At 49.0% G+C, this 26,091-nt stretch overlaps 1 protein-coding gene across 5 annotated transcripts in view; it reads left to right on the plus strand.

Moving 5' to 3' along the window:
• The window catches only part of LINGO1 (leucine rich repeat and Ig domain containing 1), a 467,775-nt gene that overhangs the window by 53,706 nt on the left and 387,978 nt on the right, over positions 1 to 26,091 (plus strand). For 4 of the 5 annotated variants that reach the window (XR_007358812.2, XM_048866889.2, XM_048866890.2 and 1 more), the window contains exon 2: positions 1,318 to 1,517. The gene's annotated coding sequence lies outside the window, so the exon portion shown is untranslated. Of the gene's footprint in view, positions 1 to 1,317; positions 1,518 to 1,924; positions 2,071 to 26,091 lie in introns of all 5 variants that reach the window. The other variant, XM_048866891.2, reaches the window with a different exon arrangement.

Genomic DNA, 26,091 nt, shown 5'->3' on the forward strand with positions numbered 1-26,091 from the left:
GCTTATCTGCTCCACCATGAGGGCTAGAAACTTGTATTTTTAAATGAAAGATGAGATTTTCTTGTAGTCACATGATTCACAGATCTTGGGCTTTAAGAAAAACAAATACAATGAAAGGGGTCAACACTGAGGATTCCTTCTTGAGGGTACTGGATGTGGGCAGACCCAGTGGTCCTCTCTGGCTTTGCAGCTGCCAGACCAACTAAACAAAACTTGGGGTGCCTAATGTGACCAGCCTCATTCTCTGTAAACCATGACATGGATGAAACAGTTGTGGAAGGAGCTCCTGGCTACACTGCACAAGGAACCGGGCTGTGCCCTCCAGTGTATTGCAGATAGGCCATCAAACAGCCATTGTGCAATGTCATTATGTTCCCTGCCTGTCAGACCCTATCAATAGTATCTCTGAAGAAGGAGATAGTTAATCTCCCTACCCAGGAGCTGGACTGTGTTTGTTTTATATGCCTGGACCATTAAACCTGAAGAGGTACCCCAGGCTATCTTTCCTAGAGCATGGCTGTCAGTGTTAATGGGTTACAACGTTAGTGTCCCTCACAAATCCATCCTGGCTGCTTCCAGAGCCAGTTCTAGGGGTGGGTGAGCAGGACAGTTGCCCTGGGTGCCAACTTCCTGGGTGTGGTGTACTGCTGAGCCGCTTGGAGATATAGATAGATAGATATAGTTGCTCTGCTCTGATTGGCTGACTATTTTGGAGGCTTTTCCCCCCCTCAGCCATTAAACAACAATGTCTACAGAGAATCTAGCTCAGGTTAAGTGACAGTCTCATCCCGTTGGAGCCTCCATCTTGAATCTCCTCACAGCCCTGCCCCTTCCCAGGCAGACTTTGTATACTGGGAGGTGAAGTACACAAAAACTGGGCTCCTAACTTAACAGGCCAGTTTGTATGTGGGTGCTGGGCGGACTTCTGCGCATGTACAAGCGTTGGTATGTGAATGTGTGTTTGTAGTGCATCTACACAGGGTGCTGGCTGTCCTGTGCCAGGAAGGGGGTGATCACCCAGGGCACCAATAATACTAGGGACAGCTAAATGCTGTATATCGGCCTGTGGCAGCTTACAGGCGGGGAGGAGCTGAGATGCCTGACTGTTTGCCTAAGGAAGCAGCCATGCTGGAGCTGGCCAGGGTGTGTGTGTGTGTGTGAGAGAGAGAGAGTGGTGGTTTTGACCTTCCTCTGCCTTAACTGAACTGGGGAGACAATCACATTTGTCCAGCATGAGTGACGAGAAAGGCCCCATGACCATTAGGCCACGTTGCTCAGATTGTGCTGCTAAATTTTGTGTTTCCTTTCTCACTTCAGCCTGCTGTGCCTGAGGGCCATGAGCTGTTCTCAACATCTGGAGACCCAAAGGAGCAGCCCCACATCCTTGGGACCTCAGCACTTGTAGAGGACTCTGCTGTGCCAAGAAGAGCCTTGCTGAAAGAAGCCCACCACCAGGAAAAGGCCAAAGGCTGCAGCCTCCTGTAGCCCCACCCAGGGTCTCTTGGGGCTCTCTGAAGGTAAGACCCATATTCATTCTCTTTCCTTGGCAAACAGGCCTCCCTGTTGTTCCCCAGCTGAGGGCCATTTGCTTCTTGGTTGCCTTGTGTCATGTCACATCCCTCGCCTCATCCAAGCGGGAGTTTGATTCCTTGCACTTCAGTGACAGATGGTGGCAAGGTTTGGCATGCGCGTCTGCTGCTCTGTGATGTGTTGGCCTGTGGCTGTGCTGTCCAGGACTTGCAGGGGATTGTAGAGGGGAGTAGGACGTGTGTAGATGGGTGAAATCTTCTGCAAGCAATGCAGGAATTCTCTCTCTCTGCTTTGCTTTTCAAAGGGGTAGAATCAGAGCAGAAAGGCCCCCATTTTAACCCATCTTCTCTGTCTGCAAAGTCTAAGCCAGTGCTTATATTTGTGTGTCTTTTAGAGTATCCTTTGGTGGTCATAAAATGATGCAAAATCATGGTGAGTGGGCAGAGAACAACCTGACTCTGACCAAACCCGCAGTAACCGACCAGTGTAGTAAGCCCAACCCGCATGTATAGCCCTGCAGTAACAAACCAGAATGTTCAGGTAAGCTCCTGTAAGCAACCCGAGGAGGATGGTTTTCTATTCTGGGAGCACCGAGAGGCCCAGCCCAGATTGGCGCATCTCTGTGCAGGTGCTGTACATACACCTAGTAAGAGAGAGCCACTGCCTTCTAGACAAGACAGACTAAAGGTGGGTGGGGAAATGGGCACAGGGAAAAGTGAAGTGCTCAAGTCTGAAGTTTGTTAATATAGCGCTGTCGCCATGGGCCATTGCACGTAATACAATAAATAAATAAAAGGTGAAAAACAACACAACTTCCAATAACAGATACAAATGAAAACCACAGGATTAGCCCTTCCCTAAAATTAGTGACACCTTTCAAATCCGCACGGGAAGGTGAAGTAACTTGCCCGTGATCACCCAACGGAGGAGTGGCAAAGGCAGGAATGCAACGCAGGTCTTCCAAGTCCTGCGCTAGTGCCCTGTCTGCTAGCCTACACTGCCTCCCAATAAGAAATGGGGTTGAACAGCCTTATGGTGATGACCTAGTGCACTCAGTCCGGCCCCCATGAACACCTTGACAATGCAGGTCCCTTGCCCTGGCTTCCTGCAGGTGGCCATGCTGGTACAGAAAGGGTTAACAATAAGCGCAGCTGGGTTAGGACAGAATGAAGCATAGGCCACTTGGATTCAAATGTTCCTGCATCCCTCTTTGTGCATGGAGTGGTGCTTCCACCACAGCAATCTCCCTCCTCATTAGACCCTAATGAGGCTGGGCTGGGGCTGTGGGAGCTGAATTGTTGTGATTGATTCAGCTCCATTGATGTGCTTTCGATATAATTTTCTGCAATTTGTCTCAATAAAACCCTTAAGAGTTCCCAGAATGGGCCCAGCCTTCTCTCCCCCAGAAGAGGCCTGGAGGGCATAGAAAGAGGCTTTCAGCTGGAGGCGGGCTGGGGGTGCAGTGCCGCTGGAATAGATGGAAAACATTACCCTGACATTGTCTGGAGATTAGTGGTGTTCTTCTCCTAGCAAAGGGACACATTCCCCATCATTAAAGCACAGGGTGCTCCCATGTGCTTCTTCTCTCTCTAACCATTTTTCTTCTCTCTCACATGCTTCCAATCCCTCCCGTCTACCCTCCGCACTGAGTAGATTTTAGAGGGGGTGAATGGATGCGCTTTTGGGGTGCTAATGCCTTGTCTTCATGAGGGAAAAAGGTGTTCTTAATTCGAGGCAAAATCTGGGCAGTTAACACTACTTAGCAGGTTGAGTTAAAGACTGTTTTCTTGCAATAGAGGATTGTTAGCCTATAGGGCAACCTAGTCTTCTAACTTGGTAACTTGTGTGCAAACTGCCATCTTCACTAGGATTTTACCAAGAGTTAAGAGCACCTCCCCTTTTTTTTCTCCCTAGTGCCCATCCGTTGCAGTTCAGCCAGGGTGCCCAGTGCATTTATAGCCTAGCCCGCCTGCTTGCTCTGAGGGATGGCGGAGCAGAGGCACCCAGCCAACCCCTGAGCAGGCCAGTAGTTACTGTATGCTGCTGAGCTGCCTTGGTTTGATGCGGGCCGTGTGTGCTCACGCAGGGTGCACTGCAGGGGGGCGCCTGAAGGGGAGCTTCTCTGGGTCCAGTGTCGTGGGGAGCCTGAAGCTGCTGCCTTCTAACTGAGGGTGTGATTCTCCACGGCTGAGCACCTTGTGTCATCACTTGCAACAGTACAAAGCAGCAGAGTCCCCCAGACAGGCTGCGCAGAAGCTGTGCCCAGGAGGAAGTGATGACACCAGCTGCAAGGCAGTGGACAAACAGGCCCCAAGAGGCTGACGGGGAGGAAAGATTTCAACAGCGGTGTATGTGTGCATGTATGTCCCGTGGGTGGTTAGGAACACAGAGATTACTAGACTGGATCACACCCTCGGTCCATCTTGTCCAGAGTCCTGTCTCCAGCAGTGGCCAGCACCATATGTTTCAGCAGAGTTTTGTGCACCTTCCTCTGTTGACAGATGTGGGATGGTCTACCCCCAGGAAGGTCTCACCTCGTAGTTAGGGACTGGATTAAGCTGTGAAGCGGGATGTATTATATTCCTTCCAAAAACTCTGGTCGCATTAACAGTCCTAAATCTGGATAGTCTCGTTATCCATTTCCATGTCCAGTCCCCCTCTGAGGGATTATTAATGTCCATGCACATCCTACAGAGAGAGTATCTGAATACATCTGTGTGTGTGGAAGCTGCAAAAAATCACCTCTGGTTTCCATGTTAAGGCAAATAATGACTGACTTACAGCTCCAGATCTGCCATGCACAGAGAGGGGATTTGAGAAAAGTGCTTCATGAGCTTGTGCAGTGGGACAGTGGGGGCCATGGAATAAACACGGGATAAAATCCCTGCAAAGTAGACAGCTTATCCCCTGGTGCTAGCCAATACATACATGCTACGCATAGTATTACTGGAAATGTTGGGAAGTGAAATTAACTGAATGTAGTACTATACTCTCCCCACAATTCTGTTCACCCAGGTCCAAAATCCCATAACCCCTCGGATTAGCTGAAGTAAACTTCGTCTTAAATAGATAGGAAAACTGCCAGGATCAGGACATATGGGTGTTTTACTATAGCAACAGGGAGGGAGGTTCTCTTGCAGGCTGGTACTGGAATGTCCTAAAGGAGAAGGACAAGACATAGGATTGTTCTACCCTGGTACAAAGCTAGGAGGTGCCTTTGTGCCCCTTAGTCCGTGGAATGCATGTGTTCAGAGCAAAGAGATAAGGGGTGCACCACGAATCCAGGGAAACAAGGGAGAAAGCTCACGGGTTAAATCTAGTTTTAGATGAGGCACATGGTACGTTTTTACATGTAAACAGGATAGGTGTAAGAAGGATCGTCTTAGGAGGCAGTGCAGGATAAGGATTATTATTTATTGTATGGATTGCAGTGCTGGCTAGGCTCCACCTGAGGGCACTGTGGTAGGTGTTGTACCAGCACAATGAGAGACAGTCCTTGCCTCAGAATAGACACGATGGAAAGCAGAGGCAGGGAGAGATGGAATGACTTGCCCAAGGTCACTCAATAGGTCAGAGGCAGAGCCACCCAGGTGTGTGAGTTTTGGGAAGGAAGAGGTCTCTGCTTTGCTACTGCTAGATTGTCCCAGTAAGACCGCCATCAGCTGTTCTGGCCTGGGCTGGTACAGGAGGAAGGACTCTCAGTTCCTCCAGCCCCAGCCCCTCCTGGCTGTCAGGTGGACGGTGAGGGCAGTTCAGTGCAAAGTCTGGGAGCTTGCCTCATCTCTGAACGTGCCCCAAACCCCTGGTTGGGAGTGGGGAAATCAGGGCTCCACCAGGCCTGACCTGTCTGAGGGGGATTGGCAGCTGGGGTGAGTGGGGGTAATCGGACTGCCCACCTGAGACTGGCGTTTCCCAGGATCGTCTGTCTGCAGACTGCAGGGGATCACAGCTTCTCCAGGTCTGGCCTTCCCCAGCAGTCCACTTCTACCTCTTCCCCTTTTCCTTGTTTTGAGAGTGTTTTTTTAAGAGTTATTTGACTCTTTTGCATCGCACCTTCCAGCCAAATGGCTTTTAAATTAAACCCTCTGCTAACTCATTAAGCCCCTGTCCGGTCACTTCCTGTGTGTGTGATTTATAGACCTGCTTTTAACATTTATTAACTGCTAAATCACTGTGGCTGGTCAGTTGGAATCCTTCCCATTAGTTGCCTTGAGTGGTAAGCGGATGCCGGCCTTCTCCTCGAGTCTGGGGAAGGCTGAGGTGGGTCCTTCCTAGGTAGGTATCTGTCCAGCTGCACTCAGTCAGTCACATGTTGCTCAAAAATGGACTGAAAATGGGGGAAGGTGGAAAGCGGGTGGGGGGAGTGGAAGAGAGGAGGGGAAGGCTTCAGATAAAAGATGGAGAATGGAAAAATGAAAAGATTTAATGAGGGAAGATCTGACAAAGGGACTGGAGAGAAACAGCAAGGAAAGGGGACCCTAAATAACACCTGGGGAGGTGGCTTATCACATACCTTCAATGCATTCTTCTAGGATCTTATGCCCTGTAATGCAGGAAAGGAATTGTGCCTTCATAAGGCACTACAAGTGAGGGTCAGAGCCCCAGAGTTAGGGGCTGGATCAAAATGTCCCCCAAAGGGGTGTCTTCATCTGGGGGATTTTGGTGTGAACCCATCTCCATAAGTACAGGAGTCAGAATGAGACTGTTGCCAGAGCCTGAGAGCAAAGCAGAGTTCAACTCTATCAGACTCTGTGACCTTGAGCCCATCCCTATCCGTACAGTGGGGAGACTAGCGCTGCCCTACCTCCCAGGGGTGCGAGAGGATAAATACACTAGAGATTATGAGCCACTCTGAGGCTGCGATAATGGGGACCAGAAAAATACCTTAGATAAATGGACGGTAGTTTGGGCAAGGGGAAAAGACTTCAGACTGCTGAGGGATGGGGGAGAAATCCTAATTAGAGGTAAAAAGCTGGAATGTGAGACCCCAGCATTAGGAGCAGCTTTGATTTATTTCTGGTTTTTGTCCTTTTTTTCTGTGTGCACTTGACGCTTTCATTCGATAGGACTCGGCTGTGGTTTTTGCTGCACAATCAGGGCTAATGAGCACTCCCAGGAAATAAATTGCATCTTAAGCACAGCCTCACAGTGCAAAATAAACAGTTCCGTAGTGCTGAAGCTGCCTCATCAGTGATCTCCGTCTCCCCTGAACTCACCAATTCAGGAGGTTGAGATCAGAACCCTGCTCTGCAGTATTCCGGGGCAAGCAGAAGGAGCTGCCATCATGAATCTGACACAGACTCTATCCGGAATGGTGTAGCCCCCGATGGTTCGCCTGCTGGGATGTAATAGATGCCTATGTTTCACTTGTGGTGGGGCCCAAGTACAGCCCCATGTTGGTGGCTGCAAATCAAAGCAGTGATTCATCCTAGCGGCTAGAGGACTTTGTTATTTCTACTAGTATTGTGGAGCGTGCTCAGGTGGTGTTTGGGTTCAGCTTGCCCATGGGTTCTCTTCATGGGAGAAAGATACAAAGTTATTCCCCTGCCTTGCGTTATGTCTGGTATCCCACACATCCCTATCCCATCCTGGCTGGGGTGAGTGTCTGATGGGAGATGGGCCGTGTGGAGTTCAAGGGGCATTGATTAGAAATGCATTGTCAAACAAAGGCTGAAATATTCCAACTCCTTGATGTAGAGCCGGGGGAGCCAGCAACTGGGCCATTTTCGAGGCCTATCCATGCTGCCTCTTTGAAAAATGCTTAATGATTCTAACTCACTTAAAATCAGGCAGTCGCGTTCCTACCTCACCCCGGGGTTTTGCAAAGCTTGTTCCAGACTGTGTCTGAATCGTGCTATGATCTTAAACCTCAGACAAAGCTCTGCTTTAAAGTGACTCACTGTCCCTCTGCGAACCACCTTGGAGCTGTAACTGGACCATCATTGGGACTTAAACCTGGGACTTTTGAAAGTGGAGCTAAAAGACTAGTTGGACTACTGTAGCAAACTCTCAAACCTCTGGTATGAACCACCAGTAGAGGGCAGCAAATGCTCCTTGCTCTCCTAGGATTGGTGTGGGATCCTGTCCCTTAGGTTAGCTCAATTGAGCTAATTTAAACACACTTTGAAACGCTCCTCCACACCCATATAGACATAGTTTGGCATATTTACAATGGTGTCAGCTGATTGCATTGTTACTTAGGTGAGTTTTAAGAGAGGTTTCCAGTTGTACTGAACTTACTGGATTTGGGGGTCCTCCCCGTTGTCTAGGCAGAGTCCTGGTGGATCTGAAATCCATACTTCTCCAGTTCCTCAGGGGGTAGAGTGAATCTGCTGCCCCTGCCTTCGGAAGTGATCTTGGTAACACAGTTGCTGTCACAACTGCTTTTGCATTCCCCAGTGGGGGTGAGGCTTTAGATCAGCAACCCAGCCTGGACGTATTAGACCCCTGCAGTGTCCATAGGGACTACAACCCTCGTATTAAACTGTGGCTGTCACTGTTGTCATACACACAACTAAATTTATCTAGCAGCAAAGCCAGCATCTTAAAGCCGTTGGTTTTGATGTACCCGTGATTTGCTGAGATCCGTGTCTCCTTTATCCCTTCCCCCTCTGTCTCTCTTGCTCAAATCCCAAAGCAGAGACTAGAAACTTGCTTGCAAAAGTTTTTTTTTTTTTTTATGTTTCAGAGGTTGATGATAATCTGTATGCAAACACTAGCATGCACAGGATTGCAGCTAGAAAGCCAGCTAGCACACACAGACCTCAGCTGGAGCATGTATGGAGCATTGCCTTACCAAACACAATGTAGTGATCTGGCCAGTATGAAATGGTACAATATGGTGAAACTAGACACCCCTTAAACTATAGGGAAAGATGACGCACTTACTGGCTGTAAAAGAGCCTCCAGCTGACAAAAGCCCAGCTTTTCCCGGCAGGGAATGGTACAGCAGTGCAAGGTGTGAGGGGATTCCGAGCTTTGGCAGCCCCCAGCTTCTTGTTGTAGGGGGAGGCAGTCTAGCCAAGTGGATAGAGCACTGGACTGGGGCTGCATCCCCAGCCTCTCCAAGCAAAAGGTGCTGTAGGGGAGAGTGATACATCAGGAAGGAAGTCCCAGCTGACCCTGGGTGTATACTGGGGCTGTGTTGAGCTTGGATGTTTTGTAGCTAGAGCCAAAGAGCTGTTAAACTGTGAATAATGTGACAGCTTTTTTCGGCAGGAGTTCAAAGTATTGAGGGGGGAAGCTGTGTGTGTGTGGGGGGGTAAATTTAAAAAAAAAACTGAAAAAACGCCAGCAGAATATTTTACTCAATTCTCCCCAGACATTTTTATGTTGGGGTTAAAAAGAAAACAACTTCCCAATTAAAGGATTTTTATTTGTAACATACCCTGGGAGACCTTTCTAAATCAAGAGATTCTTCTGAATAATAAAAGTTTTATATTCAGGGGAATGGAGGGACTCAGGCAACAGGTGGCAGAGGAGCTTGGAAAGAGAGGAGGAGGAGAGCTGGGCTGTTGTGATGGAGGGGAGAGTGTGATATTCTATTCGTCGGAGCACTTCTCTTCCCTGCTTTTAGAAATTTCTCATTTGACAGCCCTGTCCTGTCTTTGTTCTCCTGGCTGGTGCAGTGTGTGTGTCTGGGGCGGGATTTCATTGCCAGGGTTGCATTCACTGTGGAGATGTTTTACATCTAGCAAATGAAACTGGTAAATGCTGATCCTGGGAGAGGGGGAGTGGAGCTGGGCTGATGGCTCAGCTGACATTTTAGCTCCTGCCAGCTGTCTGAAGTGACTCCCAGAATATCTCCCTCCAGATCAAAGTGGATCTGGGCAGGTACATTATAGCGGACAAAGCCTTTCCCCCCCACCATCAGGACTCTCACCACTACAGGGGCTTGCTGAAATGCATGGCCTGGCTGACTAAGTGCTCTGATGACCAAGATCCTAGCAATGCTGTATATTGTCAGGCTAAAGCAAATGGAGATCCATGCAGTCAAAGGCCACTGGTTCCCTGATGGTGATACTCGACAGAAGGAAGAACGGGTTTTGAAAGCAGGGTTTTCTGTAGCATGCATCTGGCAGTAGTGTTCAGCCTCATTCACATGAAGCCAGTCGACTCACTAGAGGCTTGAACCTGTGAAGTTCTGAGTGCCTCTTGCATTGTTTTGCTCAGCTTCTGAACACTCTCTGTATTATAGGCTTGGTCCCAAGAGCTGCAGTCACTTCAGTTCCCATGTGGCCCATGGCATCATACAGGGCATTCAGGACTGATTTCAGAGTTCCAAGGAGAATACAGCCTGTTTGGAAGATGCCTGTTGCTAGGGTGACCAGATGTCCTGATTTTATAGGGACAGTCCCAATTTGGGGGGCTTTTTCTTATATAGGCACCTGTTACCCTCTACCCTCTGTCCCGATTTTTTACACTTGCTATCTGGTCATCCTACCTGTTGCTTACTTTCTATACAAGGCCACTTTACCGATGGGTAAATGAGGCCCTGAGATGCTTATGTAACTTGTCTAGGGGGTTAAGATGAGGTGTAGGAAATAAGATCTGTGTTCTAATGCTGGTCTCTCTTTTGGGAATGGGGACAGTGTACTTGCCCTCTCTGAGCCTCAGTTTCCCCATTGGTAAAAAGGGGGTGTAAGAGGGGAATTGGGCCCTTCTGTTGACCCACTCTGGTAGCAGGAATTCAAACCATGTGTAAAATCTGGTTTGACCACCTAGTGCTCAGCCCTATGCTTGATACACCAGCACAGGTGGCTAGTGGCTTTTCACACACCCCTTGCAACTGGAAAAGCATTTTGTCTGACAGGAAGTTCCACTTCCTCCCAAAAATGTTTCCGTCTTGAAGGTTTTATAAACTCCAAACCACACAAGTTGTCCCTGAAGACACTGCTGTGACGGCTGCTCGGTCTGCACCCTGCAGCTACAGGGCTTTGGTCTGTGCCACTGGGAGCTCAGCTGGCTCCCAGCTGGCTGTGCTGTGCTAAGCCCTCCTGCAAGAGCTATGGACACACGCAAGCTTCCAGCTGAGAAGTTTCCTGTTCAGAGTTGTAGGCTACAGCCTGCCTCTCAGCCTGCACTGAATTCTGGGACATAGAGCAGGTCAGCGTGATGCCCTAGCCAGAGTAAACAGTGCGTGTTGATCCCAGGGGGTGGCATGAAAAGTGAGGAGAGGAAGCAAAACCTCATACAAAAGCCATGTGGGAGAGGCAAGAGAGAGGTGGGACAGACACTTGATGGTATAAAAAGACAAAACTGCACTGGAATCAAAGGAGCTGTGCCCATGTAGGCCAACAGAGCATTTGGACGGGAGAGCGGTATGACTGAGGGGGCCATATGATATCAACTAGCTACGGTGTGTAGGTAGATTCATTGATAGGGCCCTACCAAATTCACGGCCATGAAAAACACATCACAGACCATGAAATCTGGTCTCCCCCCATGAAATCTGTATAGTATAGGGTAAAAGCACACGAAAGACCACATTTCATGGGGGGAGCCCAGCGTTTCTCAAACTGGGGGTCCTGACCCAAAAAGGAGTTGCAGGGTGTGACAAGGTTATGTTAGCGGATCATGGTATTGCCACCCTTACTTCTGTGCTGACTTCAGAGCTGGGCAGCATACCACACCATGCTACCCTTACTTCTGCGTCGCCTGCTGCTGGTAGCGGCTCTGCCTTCAGAGCTGGGCTCCCGGCCAGCAGCCGCCACCACTCTCCAGCTGCTCAGCTCTGAAGGCAGCATCGCTGCCAGCAGCAACACAGAAGTAAGAGTAGCAATACCACAATCCCCCCTTACAATAACCTAGCAACCCCCCCACACAACTCCTTTTTGGGTCAGGATCCCTACAATTACAACACCATGAAATTTCAGATTTAAAGAGCTGAAATCATGAAATATACCATTTAAACAGTCCTATGACCATGAAATTGATCAAAATGGACCGTGAATGTGGTAGGGCCCTACTCATTGACTTTAAGGCTACAGGGGATCCTTATGATCATCTAGTTTGACCTCCTGCAGAACACAGGCCAGAGAATTGAACCCAGTGCCCAAGGTTACCTGGCCGGCCAGTGGCAGAATCAGGAATAGAACCTAGGCTATTGCTCTAGCGACTGGGCCACACTGCCTGAACTTAGCTGGCTGTATTCCCACATCCCCTGTTCCCCAGATGATGACACACCTGCCCTGCCACTGCTCTGGTGTGACCTGTCCAGCCTGCTTCTGAAGTGCCAGACTCCGTTGCGTGCAGTAAGCTGCCATACGTTCTCCCTCACTCTTTCCTTTATTTCTTTGTTGTTGTTTTTTCTGCCCTCCTTCCTTTCTTTTAATATTACTGCAACGTGCCCTAGAATCCCAAGGTCATTCAAGGGGACTGGAGCGATTAATGGGTTTGCTGTCCTCTGCTTGTGTGCTTTGTGTGTGTTTTATATAGACTGCACCTGTGTGTCTTTTTCTCCCCCTCTCTCTCCTTTCCTTTTATTTTCTTGTCCTACTTTTCAAATCAGACTGCTGCCAGTGCTCCAGTAAATAAATTGAATTCTGAGAGACTGGCCTCTTCTAAAGGTCAACTGACTTCACGAGCAACTCTCCTTGAGCGTGGGGCATGTGTGTTTGGAACACTAATTAGGATGAGTCGCATGGTGTGTGCATTTGGGATGGTGGGTGAGAGTTGGAGTGAGAAGACTTGGACAAAGTAGTAAAGAGCCTTGGCAGTGATCTGGCATGGACATGAACCTCAGGGCCACAGAGCTCAGGAAGGGAGGGACACAAGGTGGCTCTGTGCCACCTCTGCAGCACTTGGCTTCTGGGGACTGGTCTCATCCCTGGTGGAAATTAGAGATGCCTCAGGGCTGCTCCAACCTTTGCTCAGCCACTTATGGCCACAAGAGGACGTTTTAGCAGCAGAGAACAGCCAGAGTACAGAGGTGTTTCAGCTACGTCCTCTATACCAGGCGAGATTGTGACATGGGATGGCAACGGGTCTACAAGCCTTGAGGATTTCCCCTCTGGAGGGGAAACTCCTGTGTGGCTGGTGATCACTGGCTTTCCTCCTAACTCTGTGCTGCTGGAGTTTCACAAAACTCCTGTGAAATGGAGAGGTCACTCTCACCCTTCCAGGTGAAGCTGGAACATGCAATAAATGCCTCTCTCACTGGCTGCTAACCCCCATCAGATTTCCACAGCTGGAGACACAAATCTACACACAGAGATGCTTGTGCTTTTTTCCCTCCTGCATATCTGCTCTCCTTTAGAGGTGCAGAGGCTTGGAGTTTGGGAGGGGGGAGAGGTGCATGACAGCTGGACTTGTGAGGTATCTTGTAAATGGGTGGGTTTTTTTATGCATCACTGCAAACAGCTAGGGAGTGAGCTCTAATACTAGGTATAATTCAGTTGGGGAATACCTTGGGGTTAGCAGGGATAGGGCCAAGAAAGGGAAGATTCTGAGATGATTTAAATAGGAAGATTCTCCCTTCTTTTCTAATGGAAATTAAATGCAAAAAAACTAAGTTGATGTAACACTAATGCTGCAGAACTGACCACAAATGAGTCAGGAAGGGAAGGGATGAATTAAGGTTCATGTGGTAACTCACAAATTGTATGCGTGGGGCCTAATTGTGCTCTCTCAGCACTGCAAGCCAACTGAAGTCAACAGTTTTTACACCAGTGTCTACTCGGCATGAGCAGGCTCAGAAATGGGCCCACTGTTTTGTATGTAGGTTACCACTAAGAGTCTAATTAGTGAGAAAAGCTCTCTCTTGGAAACGTGGGTAAGTTGAAGTTGCTGTGAGAAGGAACTCATTATTGTGACTTTTGGGCATTTGAATTTGTCGCCATTACGTGGCATTATTCTAGGGTTTTTACATGTAACATACGGAGTGTAATTTAAGACTTCTACTGGAAACTCAGCATTTTTGGAAAGAGGCACCTCATTATCAGTTTTTCTGCTTTGTTATCTTGGAGCGTCAGGGATTTTTATAAATGTGGCAATAAGCCTTTGTCGTGTTCTCTGTACAATAGGCTGTCCTCCTTGAATAGAATAGTCTGTCTATTTCTTCTGCTCTAGGTAATCCAGTCCTCGTGGTGGTCATTTATCCTTGCACTGTCTTTCCTTCAACCGAAAGAAAGGGGGAGATAGGTAACTGAGTGCATGTCTGACTGTTTCAGTTCCTCAAGGACAGTGCCCCTTCCTCCATCCACTATAATAAAGGCTTTCTGGCCATCCTTAAAGGAATAATCATTCACACCATCCCTGATGAATATATGGGTGTTAATACCCAGATTTTGTAATGAGCACAATGGTTTTGTGACCATTGTATTGATGGCACAATGAAATCCTTCCAGTAGGCATCAAGCAAATGCCAGTGATGATTGTGAATATGCCCCTATAGGATTTGCCTAAAGGAGGCAGTGGTCTCTTTTTGTACTCTTTCAGAAGGCTGGTGTTGGGATGCTGGCAGCAGCAGCCGATCTCCCTCCTTTGTCTTGATGGGTTGGGTCGTGCTTCTTGGGTAGCTAGTCTGATCACAGGTACTGTGTGCCATGGGCTCTTCTGACAGGTGGGGAGCTGACTAGAGACTTGCCCAGAGGCACTCAGGAAATTTGTGGCAGGGTAGGGAATGGAACCCATGTCTCATGAGTCCCAGCTAGCCTATCCTCCTCCATGAGGTCTGTCCTGACCACTTATTGGCATTAAAGTTTCCATGGCATTTGCCAGAAGAAATAGGATTGTTAGTGTTCTGGCCAAATTCCAGCCGTGGTAGCATGCTGTATCCTTCAACCACCCACTCCCGTGGTCTGGAACTGAGATCCCAAAAGGAGGAGCCGTGAGTAACATGACCCCATTTGCAAGGGATACAGTAATGGGATCTCTTTCCCTGAAATGGATTCCTCTCCCTCTGTATCACTAGTACCGCTCTATCTCCCACCCTCTTTCAATTGCTTTCCCGTCTCTCCTTCTCTCTTCCTTCACGTTCTCCAGTATCCTTCTCCTTTCCAACTTAGCTCCCGTATCCACCCAGCTCCTCAGTGCTTCAAAGCAGTGGAAATGCAGGTTAAATTATCCTTGGTGTGTGCTCTGACCATGCTTCCATTTTTATTCCTAGAGGCAAAAATCTCCCAAATTTTTGATTTCACTGTCAAACCCTCCTGTGACTCCATGGCAACTCACTTTATTCTGATCACTCCAGCTTGATCATTAAGGGTCAGATACTGAATACCACCTTAGCCTGCAATTAGTCCCATTGATTTCAATGGAATTACTCATAGAGGAGGCTGCAACTCACTGTGAACAATGGAATTGCAATCTGTTGCTAAGAATAAATGCCAGTTAATTAAATCTACGTCTGCTCGGAGTGAGAACCTGAAGACACTAAGATTAATTTATAAGAAACATGAAATGTTTAACTAATAAACAAGAGCCTACTAAGCTCTATATTAATTTAACCTAATGAAGTCCTGTAATAATCCATGATAAATGAGGAAAGCTCCCAGAACATGAGCAAGGAAAAGCAGCAGTTGGGTGTCATGATAAATTGTTCGTTAATAGTGAGAATAATTCATAACCCCTAAGAACAACAGAAAAGAAACATCAGATTGTTTGTTTGTTTAATAAGCTAATCGATAGCTGAGCCCCGTGTATCTTAATTCAAGTTAGATTTACCTTTACGACAATAAATGGATTTTTCCTGAGAATAATCGTACCCGTTAATATCATTTTTCCCCTCTTGAGCCTGGATAATGGCAGGAATTATCCTCTTTCCAATCAGATGCATTTTCTTTCTCACTAATTAACAGAACAGTAGGAATCTATATATCTACACACACACACACATATTTTCATCTTGCTTCTTCTGAGAGGCAGCAAAGAGGTTTATCCAAGGAAAATGGGCTTAGGGATACAGAGCCGTTCTGAACAGAGTGTGTGAGAGCTCCAAGGATCATCTAAAGTAATGAATGGTTTCCAACCAGGCACGTGTGTGGCAGGTACCCTGGGTCAGATTTATGCTTCTAATATTGCCATTATCCCCTTCTCTAGTAATACAAAACCTTATATGTGTACCCACTTCAATCCAGAAAGTCCCAAAGTGCTTTAGAGCAGTGGTTCTCCACCAGGGGTACGTGTACCCCTGAGGTTATGTGGAGGTCTTCCAGGGGTACATCAACTCATTTAGATATCTGCCTAGTTTTACAACAGGCTACATAAAAAGCACTGGTGAAGGCAGCACAAACTAAAATTTCATACAGACAATGGCTTGTTTATACTACTCTATATACTGTACACTGAAATATAAGGACACTATTTATATTCCAATTGATTTATTTTATAATTATATGGTAAAAATGAGAAAGTAAGCAATTTTTCAGTAATAGTGTGCTGTGAGATTTTTGTATTTTTATGTCTGATTTGGTAAGCAAGTAGTTCTTAAGTGAGGTAAAATTTGGGGGTATGCAAGACAAATCAGTCTCCTGAAAGAGGTACAGTAGTCAGGAAAAGTTGAGAAAGGTTAGAGGCTGTGTGCGTGCGTACATACGGGATCAATCGGTTTCCACCAGAAAGATGCATCAGGGTTTAGAAGTGAAGGACTACTCCCCAGGAAACTGCAGGGGTAGCTTGAAAGAGATGAGATGGATTCCACTGTGACACCAGAGTGGACAACCATTGTCTTACAAAAAGCAGCCGGGGGTATCTCATGATCACCCAGTGCTAAGGGAAGCCGAGTTTAAAGACCATAGGTCAGACCCTCAGCTGCTACAAATCAGCTTAGCTCTGACTTCAGTGGAACTGTGTCAATGTACGCCAAACAGGGTTTGGGCCATGCGTCTCCAGTGGAACAGTGCTGCCTGGCCATGCCTCAGGATTAGTTTAGAATAGTGAACACCCAAGAGAGAATAGGGTTCCCCAGCACCGTTTATTGTTTGCAGGCCCCTCGGTTTTCCTTTGAAGTCTGCCAGGCCCAGCCCTGTATAGCTTCTAATTGATTCTAAGTTGTGATGGGACCGTGGTCTGAGTGCGCTCTGTGGGAAGGCCACAGCGTTTAAAAGGGGGATCAGTTGTTGAGTCTCATGGGGTTAAATTGTGAAGAGTGCGCAGTCTGGTATCCTATAATTCCCTCTCCTAAGGCGGTGTCTGCCATGTCCCTTCTTTTTATCCCTTTCAGTCCCCTCTCCTCTTGTCCTCTCCCTAAAGAGATCTAGTCACTCCTCTTTAGGATCCCCTGTGAGAGGAATCTCCCACCCTTTGGAGTAGAAATTGATCTGAGCAGCAGAATTTGGATCCGTCTCTTGAGCACTGCAGTGTTCTGTGGGGCTTGGATCTGGGTTTGCACCCAAATGAGTGAGATCCTTAAAATTGATGGAGCTTATTGATTTACACCAGAGGAGGATCTACATTTCATGTAGCTCTGCAGGCTGCCACTTGTGCTGTAAACCAAAAAAAAAACCCAGAGAAATTTGGTCCAAAGAAAAGCACCTAAAAATAATCTGCTAGGATCAAACTGTGGGCACTTTTTTAAGCACAAAAGTTCTGAGCCTGCAGTTTTTCTTGCCCATTGTTTAATGTAGACACATGCCTGGTAGTTATCCTGTCTACCCATCAAATCTGAATTTTCAAAACTCAGTCGTGGAAACTGATGGGATCAGAAATGTCTTTGTGCAAAAGTAAACTTGTGGGTCATAGACTGGAGGTCAGGCTGCTTCCAACATTTGGGATGAGAGCCTCACTCCCACCCCAGCCCCGGGCGCGGTGTAAAGAAGTTCTAAAAGCCCCAGCACCACCCAGAGAAGGCCCTGTGGGAGATACCTGTGAGGTTGCCTTCGGAGGATCCCTTCACAAGCCATGGCATAGAGGTGTGCTGGGGATGAGACAGACTGGGCAACAACATACAGCACTGCCACCCATAGGGCAGGCTGGGAACATTGGAAGCTAGACAGGAATAGGATTGTCTAAGCTACACTGGGGCCTGCCGAGCAACCCAGCATGGAGAAGCAGCAAAGCCATCTTAGACTCTCCCACTTTCCTTTGGGCTGAGAGCTCTGTGCTGCCCCTCAGGAAGGCATAACAGCTAACATCTCACCCTTGGCATCATCACCCCTCCCCTTTCGAGGCAGGAGGAGCCTGTGTCATCCCGGAGCGACCCTTGGATGGGTGGGAAGGAGGTTGGCCAACAGTGAGACTAGTAGCTTGAGGCCAGCCTCTGAAGGGGATGAGCCAGTTGTGGCTGGTTGTCCATCTGTTTCCTGGGTTGGAATTTATTAATGCCATAGCACCCCAAATGTGTTAGTAGAGACCTATGATGAGATCATTCCTGTCCTGAAGTGTGGGAGAGGGATCCCTATATAAGAGAGGGGATAAGGGTGATGGTTGGGACATATCTTTTTAGTGCCATGTTTTGTCTGTCTTTTTTAAACCATCGCCAACTGCTGCTCTGCCAATCCACTGCAATATCCTTCTCTTGTGTTTTTCCTGCATGTGTCTCTTGCACTTGAAAATGACACCTGCCCTTTTACGTCCTATGTTGTCAGCAGCATGGTGCTAGCCTATGCCTGCCATCTGCACTAATGCAAATCCTGCCCTGTGTGATAGATTTTCTCCCTGGCAAATGCTGATCCAAATAGTTCCTGCCCAGCAAAACAGAAGCATGGCTGAAACCTTCCTGTCCAAACTAAGATTGTACATTCTATCCCATTACTCTGCTTGCCCAGACGGACATTCAGGACTGTCTGTCTCTGTGGATTCATCCCTGTCAAGTCAGTGCTGTTCTTATGTGGAATGTGTCCCCTTATTTGATGTCATGCCTAGATTTTCTTATCCACCCTTCTGTCCATTGCTGTCTCTATTGTGTATTCATTACAATGCCCAGAGGCTCCTCCAAGCCCAATGTGTGTTGAATTACTGCTCATCTATTTCTCCCAATGTCCTCATACTCATAACCATGAGGCCCATATTACCCATGTGCACATCTGTCAGGCTGCATATTCCTTGGCTGTTTCCAGGGATACATAAAATTGCCTGTGTGTTTATGACATTACCAACAACTCCGTCCTTTCTCTCCCCGACCCCATCCCCCCGAGTCCAAGCCGCTGCCTCTCTTTATGAGGATTGATATTTGGGCTGTAAATATTTTAGAACCTCATCTTGCAACCATGTCTGTGTGCGCGCATACATTCTTATCTGACAACAGATGTTGTTGGAGCTCTCTCTCTGTAGGAAACGCTGCACATTTGTTTGTCTTTTTCCTGCTCCACTCCCCCCTTCGTGTGTACGTGTCTCTGTCTGTAAAGTGATGACCGTTTCTGTTGGAGAGGAGGGAATTGACAATCTGAAACAAAACCATGCAAGGGATGTTACATGAGTTGCTCAGCCCATGAAGGAACGTGTGAGCCTCATCTTAAAAAAGGGTCCTGTGACTTGGTCTTCATCAAAGAATCCTTCTTCTGGTCCAGAACACTGCATGATCCTTGCTGATTCATGTTCATTTAGATCCCCCCCATTCAGCAGCGAAGGGTGCCTGGCTAATCCTAATCCCCAGGAAAGTTAATATTGAACTGACTGACAGAGCTCCGTTTGGCAGGACAGATTTGTTAGCACAGGCGCAAGCCTCACTGGATAGGTTCACACTGCAAGTGGAGGCATTACTGTAGAAAGCATAGGCACATTAGCTTTAATCTAGCTAGCCCAAGTAACAATAATAGTAAAGACTTAATGGCATGGGTTAGCAACCAGAGCGCATACCTAGGGTCCCTAGCAGGCTTGTGCTCTGGTTGCCCATCTGTGCTGCTGACCACACCACCACATTTTCACTACCATTGTCACCTGTGCTAGCTAGAGTAAAACTCAGGCTATGTCTACACTACAGCTGGGATCAACGCTCTGAGATCAATCCACTGGCGGTCAATTTAGCGGGTCTAGTGAAGACCCGCCAAATCAACAGCAGATTGCTCTCCAGTCGACACCTGTACTCTACCCCCAACGAGAAGAGTAAGGTAAATAGATGGGAGAGTTTCTTCTGTCGACCCCCCGGCGGTGTAGACCCCGCTGTAGCTCGACATACGTTATTCATGTAGCTGGAGTTGCGTAGTGTAGGTTGACTTACCACAGTAGTGTAGACATAGCCTGACATGTGTTTGCCTACCTGTCCTACAATCACACCTTCACTTGCCCTGAAGGCATACCGAGAGGGGAGGAAAGGTGTGTCCGACTCTTAAAGGCCCTGGAAGAAGGAACAGGCATACAGTAGCTGTGTATGTCAGAGCTCTGCTCTCCTAGCTGTGAGATATGACTAGAAATGGGCTCAGGTTTCAAAATTCAGATCTAGCTTTCAAACACCCTGTAGTTTAGTTGTTGTGTGAAGGGATTTGGTGTTGCTCACTAGATAGAGAAAGACTACCTGTGAATTTCAGCTGAGGCTGTGGATTTGGGTTTTAAACGCCCCAGAGATTGCAGTTGTTGAGAATCCAGGGTATTGATTCAACTGTTTTTAAAGGATGAGGAAAATCCTATTTTAACCAATAGAATCATGGTATGCAAATGAAGGTAGTAATCTGATCTGCTCAATCACCTTCTGTGCTGCAACCTTGTCACTCAATGAGTTTGTGCCGGTCTTGAAATTGAACAGTATACATGAAAATCAGCCACACGGCACTTGTCTCTTGTGGGAGCCATTCTCAAAAGTGACCCATTTGACAAGAATGTACATCTCCTATACAATTTTAATTTCTAAAAAATTTGTAAATTTTCTGTATAATCTACATTTTATTGTAAAATCACAGTTTAAACAGAAGTTAGATAACCCCTTAACATGAAGGGCATGATCAGTACAAGAAGAAACACTCGGGGATTATAAGGATTGCCCAGTGGGTAATAATGTGGTTCTTCACAGCTGAATGGCTCTTCCGGTTTCAAGAATTATAATAGCCTTTAAACATATAAATTCCAACCCAGGAGATCAGTGACTATAACCACCCACATCTCCAGGTTCTAGTGATATAAAGAAGGATCAGTCAAGCTTTTTTCTCATTGTTACTGTGATGTATCAGCCTACACTTGATTCTTCATTAGATAGAATGATCCTTTTCTACTCTCAGTAGTAAAAGCTGATGCAACAAAAACCTCCACTCAGCCTTAATAATGGCATCGTTAGCACTTACCCATAATGACCTGGGGTTCTGGACCACACTCCCCTTCAGGAAATTATTTTTGTGTCTAAATTGGCAGGTGAGATCAGCCAACCAAAGTTGGCTTGAAACGGTTTAGCCCAGGGGTCTCAAACTCAATTTACCTTAGGGCCAGTGCCAGTCCTCAAATCCTCCCAGGGGGCCAATAATGTCACTCATGCGACCCAGAACCCGCCCCCCAAAACTCCACCCCCCCAAACTCCACCCCCCACCTGCCTAAGGCTCTGGGAGGGAGTTTGGGTGGGGAAGGAGGTCTGGGGTAGGGGATTGGGGTGCAGGCTCTGGGAGGGAGTTTGGGTGCAGAAGGGGTAAGATGTTGGGCTCTGGGAGGGGATCTGGGGTGCAGGCTCTGGGCTGGAGTTAGGGTCATGGGTGCAGGCTCTGGGCTGGGACGGGGGTGGGGGTGCAGGAGGAGAGGATGGGGTTGCAGGCTCTGGGAGGGAGTTTGGGGGTAGAAGGGGGGGTGTGGGAAGGGGGACTGGGTGCAGGCTCTGGGAGGGAGTTTGGGGGGTGGGAGGGTGTGCAGACTATGGGAGGGGATCGGGGAGTGCAGCACATATCTGGGGCTCCAAGGTGGGGTGGGCCAGGGACCTCCGCATGCTGCTGCCTCCAGGCACCGCCCCTGCAGCTTCCCACTGTCCACAGAGTGCTCGGGGTGGGGGCAGCGTGTGGAGGCACAACCCCGCCCCGGGGCCACAGGGAGGGGCCAGCAGCCACGGGGAGCTAGCGTGCAGGAAGCCACTCAGCTCTGCTGAGCTGCTGGTAGTGGGAGGGGCACCAGCCATTTTAAATCGCGCCTGGGGGTGGCAGGCAGGGCAAAGGGAGAGACCCGGTCCCAAAATTGCTGGAGCCGTGCGGGCCACATTGGGGAGGTTCTCAGGCTGCAGATGGCCTGTGGGCTGGGACTTTGAAACCCCTAGTTTAGCCAGGGCAGACACTGAAAGTTCAATAACAGATCTAGATGTTGCCCAGTTTTGTTAATTTATCCTCAAGCTTTTGCTACTGTTCTTGAAGGGCAAGGCCTTGATGCTCCAATTTTGTGTTGTGAAGGCTTTTGCAAAGCACACTGAGCTTTTGCCATTTTTAGATACATGGGGTACCTATCAGGAGTCATTCGATAGCAAATTCGCAATGAACGGATGGTCCCTTTTCACACTTTCTCGCTTTGAGGCTGGATTTTTAGACAATCTAGGGGTGCAGGTGGAAAGAGAATATCTAGGATTTAATACTTGGGCCTAGCCTATGCTTGAAAAGGTGTGCTGGTATGGCTCTGTCAATATGGCTATACCAGCAAACCTGCCTTGTGGAGATGCAGTTTACACAGGCAAAGGGTTTTTTTTGCTGGTATAGTTTATGCCACTTCCCCCAAACAAAATAAGCTATGCCAAGAAAAGGGCTTTTTTGATGGTATAACTGTTTACATGAGGGCTTTATAAAAATGTCAAAGAAACAGCTGTCTAACTGACATTGTTATACCAGCAAACGTTGCTAGTGTAGCCCTGGCCTTACTTAGGAGTACAGTTGGCTGAAGTCAGTGGCGCTTTCAGAAAAGGGTACTCACTTGAGTAAGGATTTGCAGCATCAGGTCCCTAATCTGCATGTACAGACACTGACTGGGATTTTCACAGGAGCAGAAGAGAGTTAGAAGCCCAATGCTTACTGCATTTCAATGGGATTATGTGCCTAACTCCTTAAGGGCTTTCCTGAAACTCTCAGCCAACCTGAGTGCATGAGCAATAGGCATACATCCCCGTGGCCAGCTGGATGTATTTGGATGCCTGATGGGTCTGCTGATCTGGCCCTGGATGGCTACATTTTTTTATGTCAATGTAATGTCTATTTATTTATGGCTTCTGTGGGCAGTGCTTTGGCTGCTTTATGGAGCCACTGTGAGATATTTTGAGGCACAGTGAGATATTTTAAAAACATCTCACTACTCTGGAAATATACATAGTGTGCTAGATATATATTAGTCATTCTGAAAGGGAGTGATTTCCATGAAGGAAAAAACATTTCAGCCCTTCAGAGCCTTTTTACTCGCTTTCTGTGAGGCAGCTACTGTTACTCCCTTTTCTCAGTTACTTGTTTTACTCGTCCTGAGCTCTGCCTTTATTTTATTTTTTCTTAAACAAGAAATAAAATAAAACCCTTAATGGATCCCCATAGACATTCATCAGTTGTCAGCAAGAAATTGCATTTTAAAAGTATGCAATAAAACCTCTTTCAACTGGATTACTTCCAGCAGGATTATTTTTCTAGCAGACTATCTCATCAACATGAGTAACTCCTTCAACAGGTGTTATGCCCTGAACAAAAGACCCTGACCTGATTTATGACAATGTAAATTAGGAGGCACTCCAATGTAGTCACACCAGCTAGAGAATTGGAATTAGGCCTAGCGAACAGAGAAGAAGGAATGTTTCCCAAAGAAAGAAAGAAAAAACAACAACAAAACACAAGACCAGGCACCATCTTGAAGGAGAAGTCCGCACAAATGAGTTCATAATATGCAAAGCAACTGAGTTGTATAAACCAACAGTGTGGTAGCAGAGAGTTTCGCTTAGAGAGAACCTATCATAAATCACTCAACACTCAGTTTTGCGGTGCCATTTAAGAAAATATTTTTCAAATCCTACTACCTGCCACTCTTTTCCACATGGACTGGTGTTTGTATTGTGACAGACCCAGACCAGTGGGATACAGGAGTCTGGTCTTATTGGGATCCAGGAAGTGGGCGGGCGAGGCTTGCCCACTGCTAAAGGATCCCCCCCCAGCCTAAGGGGGAGATCCACAGGACCTGGGAAGCCAAATAATTACGGGGGGACAACTCATGAAAAACAGGGACGGGAGTGCGGTCAAAGGGTCAAACAAAAGGAACCGGACAGGGACACCGATTAGAGAACCCCGGACAGCGCCCACTGCTCCTCAAAGGCGTCAAGGGAGTCAGTGGACGCCGCTCAGAGGAACTCTGCCCGGAGGCGTGAACGGACAGAGGATCCGAAATAGGCCCCGCAGTCACAGGAGACTCCATTGGCCAACCTCCTCACCCTGGTTTTATAGATGGCCACTTTAGCCAGGGCCAGGAGGAGGTTGACCAGGAGGTCCCGCGACTTAGTGGGGCCATGGACAGGGAGTGCATAGATAAGAAGGTGAGAAAAGTGCAACCAAAACCTTAACAAAATATTGGTGAGGAGCCGGAATAGGGACTGCAACCTGGCGCACTCCAGATAGACGTGTGCCAGGGTTTCCCTCACGTCGCAAAAGTGGGAGGTGTCCGGGATTGGGGTAAACTGCGCCAAGTACACGCCAGTGTTCACGGCCCCGTGAAGGAGCCGCCAACTGATATCCCCGGCGGGCCTCGGGACTAAGGTGAAATAGAGGCTGGCCCACCGGGGCTCCTCACCCTCTAGAGGTGGCAGGAGGTCCTGCCACTGTGTCAGGGCGGGACGCGAGGGTGAGGACATGAAGGGTGTGGAGCACAAGCATGTAGAGATGTTGTTTTGGCATGGTCTGGAACCGGACCGGCTGCAGCTCGCGCAGCCGGCTCACGGTGAAGGGGCGGGGGGGGGTCAGTCGGGTCCACGGGGCAGGGGCCTGATGAAAAGGTCCGGAGAGCCTGGGGTGGAGGGCGGGCAGGTGCACCCTCTCGCAGGACCTGGTCGAGGTAAACCTGAGCAGCGGCAGCAAAGCGGCCCTCACCTCCTGAAGTACGCGCAGGGCAGTACAAGGTCTGGAGAGCCCCATGCGCTGAGCGAGCGTCAGGGGATCCAGCCAGTCTCCCCGGTCGTAGTCCAGGAGGTCTCTGACTCTGGTGACTTCTGCCAGGACCAACCTCTGGCGCACCGAGGGGGACTCCGCCGCCTGCACACGGAGGTGGGGGTTGTGTAGCAGGGGCTCCGAGAGGAGATCTTCCCCCACGGGGGCCGCCACAGACCTGGTCGCTGCAAACAGTTTCCAGGTCCGGAGGAGGTCCTGGTAGAAGACCAGCAGCCCGGAGAGGTCTCGCGGAAGACCCCTCAGATGGAGATAAAGGAGCTGCCGGTCATACCTGAGCCCTCGGAGGCGGCGCAGGAAGACGTGCGCCAATATGCTCCACGCCGGACTACCTGCACCATAAAGGAGCCTCTGCAGGGCCTGGAGGCGGAAGACATGGACCTGAGTGCGGAGACACTTCAGGCCCTGCCCTCCCTCCTCCAGGGGCAGATGGAGAACCCCTGCAGAGACCCAGTGCAGTCCTGACCAGAAGAACTCCAGAATCAATTTCCGGAGGTTGGCCAGGAAATCCGGGGCCGGAACCAGGGTGTTGAGCCGGTACCAGAGCATGGACAGGACTAGTTGATTGAGCACCAGTGCCCGCCCTCGAAGGGACAGACACCGGAGCAGTCCTGTCCATCTCCGGAGCCGCTCTACCACCCTGCCCTCTAAACCCTGCCAGTTCTCCGGCGGAGACGGATGCGTGGCAGAAAGGTAAACGCCGAGATAGAGCAGCGGACCCACGCTCCACCGGATGGCTTGAAGCGCGGATGGGAGGGAGCTCGCCTGCCGCCAGTCCCCTACCACCAAGCCAGAGCTCTTGACCCAGTTGACCCGGGCGGAGGAGGCAGTGGGTACACAGCCTGGCAAGCCTCCACCCGCGCCAAGTCGCCCGGGTCCTGGACCACGAGGAGTACATTGTCGGTGTATGCCGACGGGACCAGCCGCAGCTCCGGCTCCCGTAGCGCCAACCCCGTAAACCTCCTGCGGAGGAGACAGAGGAAGGGCTTGATCGCCAGAGCATACAGCTGGCCCGAGAGGGGGCACCCCTGCCGTACTCCTCACCCGAAGCTGACCGGTTTGGTCAGGGTCCAGTTGAGCCTGACCAGACACTCTGTGGAGGCGTACAGCACCTGGAGAAAACCCACGAACTGGGGACCCAAGCCAAACGCTCGCAGAGTGCCCAGGAGATGCCCGTGATCCACCCTGTCGAACGCCTTCTCCTGATCCAGGGACAGGAGGGCGAACGACAGACTGTCCCTACACCCGAGTTCCAAAAGGTCCCGGACCAGATATAGGTTGTCGAAGATGGTGCGGCCCGGGACAGTGTAGGTCTGGTCTGGGTGGATCACGTCTGCCAGCACGGACCTTAGCTGCAGCGAGATGGCTTTCGCTACGACCTTGTAGTCCGTGCTGAGGAGCGAGACGGGACGCCAGTTTTGTAAATCGCGGAGGTCCCCCTTCTTTGGCAATAAGGCGAGCACGGCTCGCCTGCATGAAAGAGGGAGGACCCCGCTCTGCAAAGACTCGGCCCAGATGGTAACTAAGTCTGGGCCGAGGACGTCCCAGAACGCGCGGTAGAACTCCACGGTTAGCCCGTCCATGCCCGGAGATTTATTGGTGGGCATGT

This window comes from Caretta caretta, chromosome 10 (assembly GCF_965140235.1).
Source record: "Caretta caretta isolate rCarCar2 chromosome 10, rCarCar1.hap1, whole genome shotgun sequence".
Taxonomy (NCBI): domain Eukaryota; kingdom Metazoa; phylum Chordata; order Testudines; family Cheloniidae; genus Caretta; species Caretta caretta.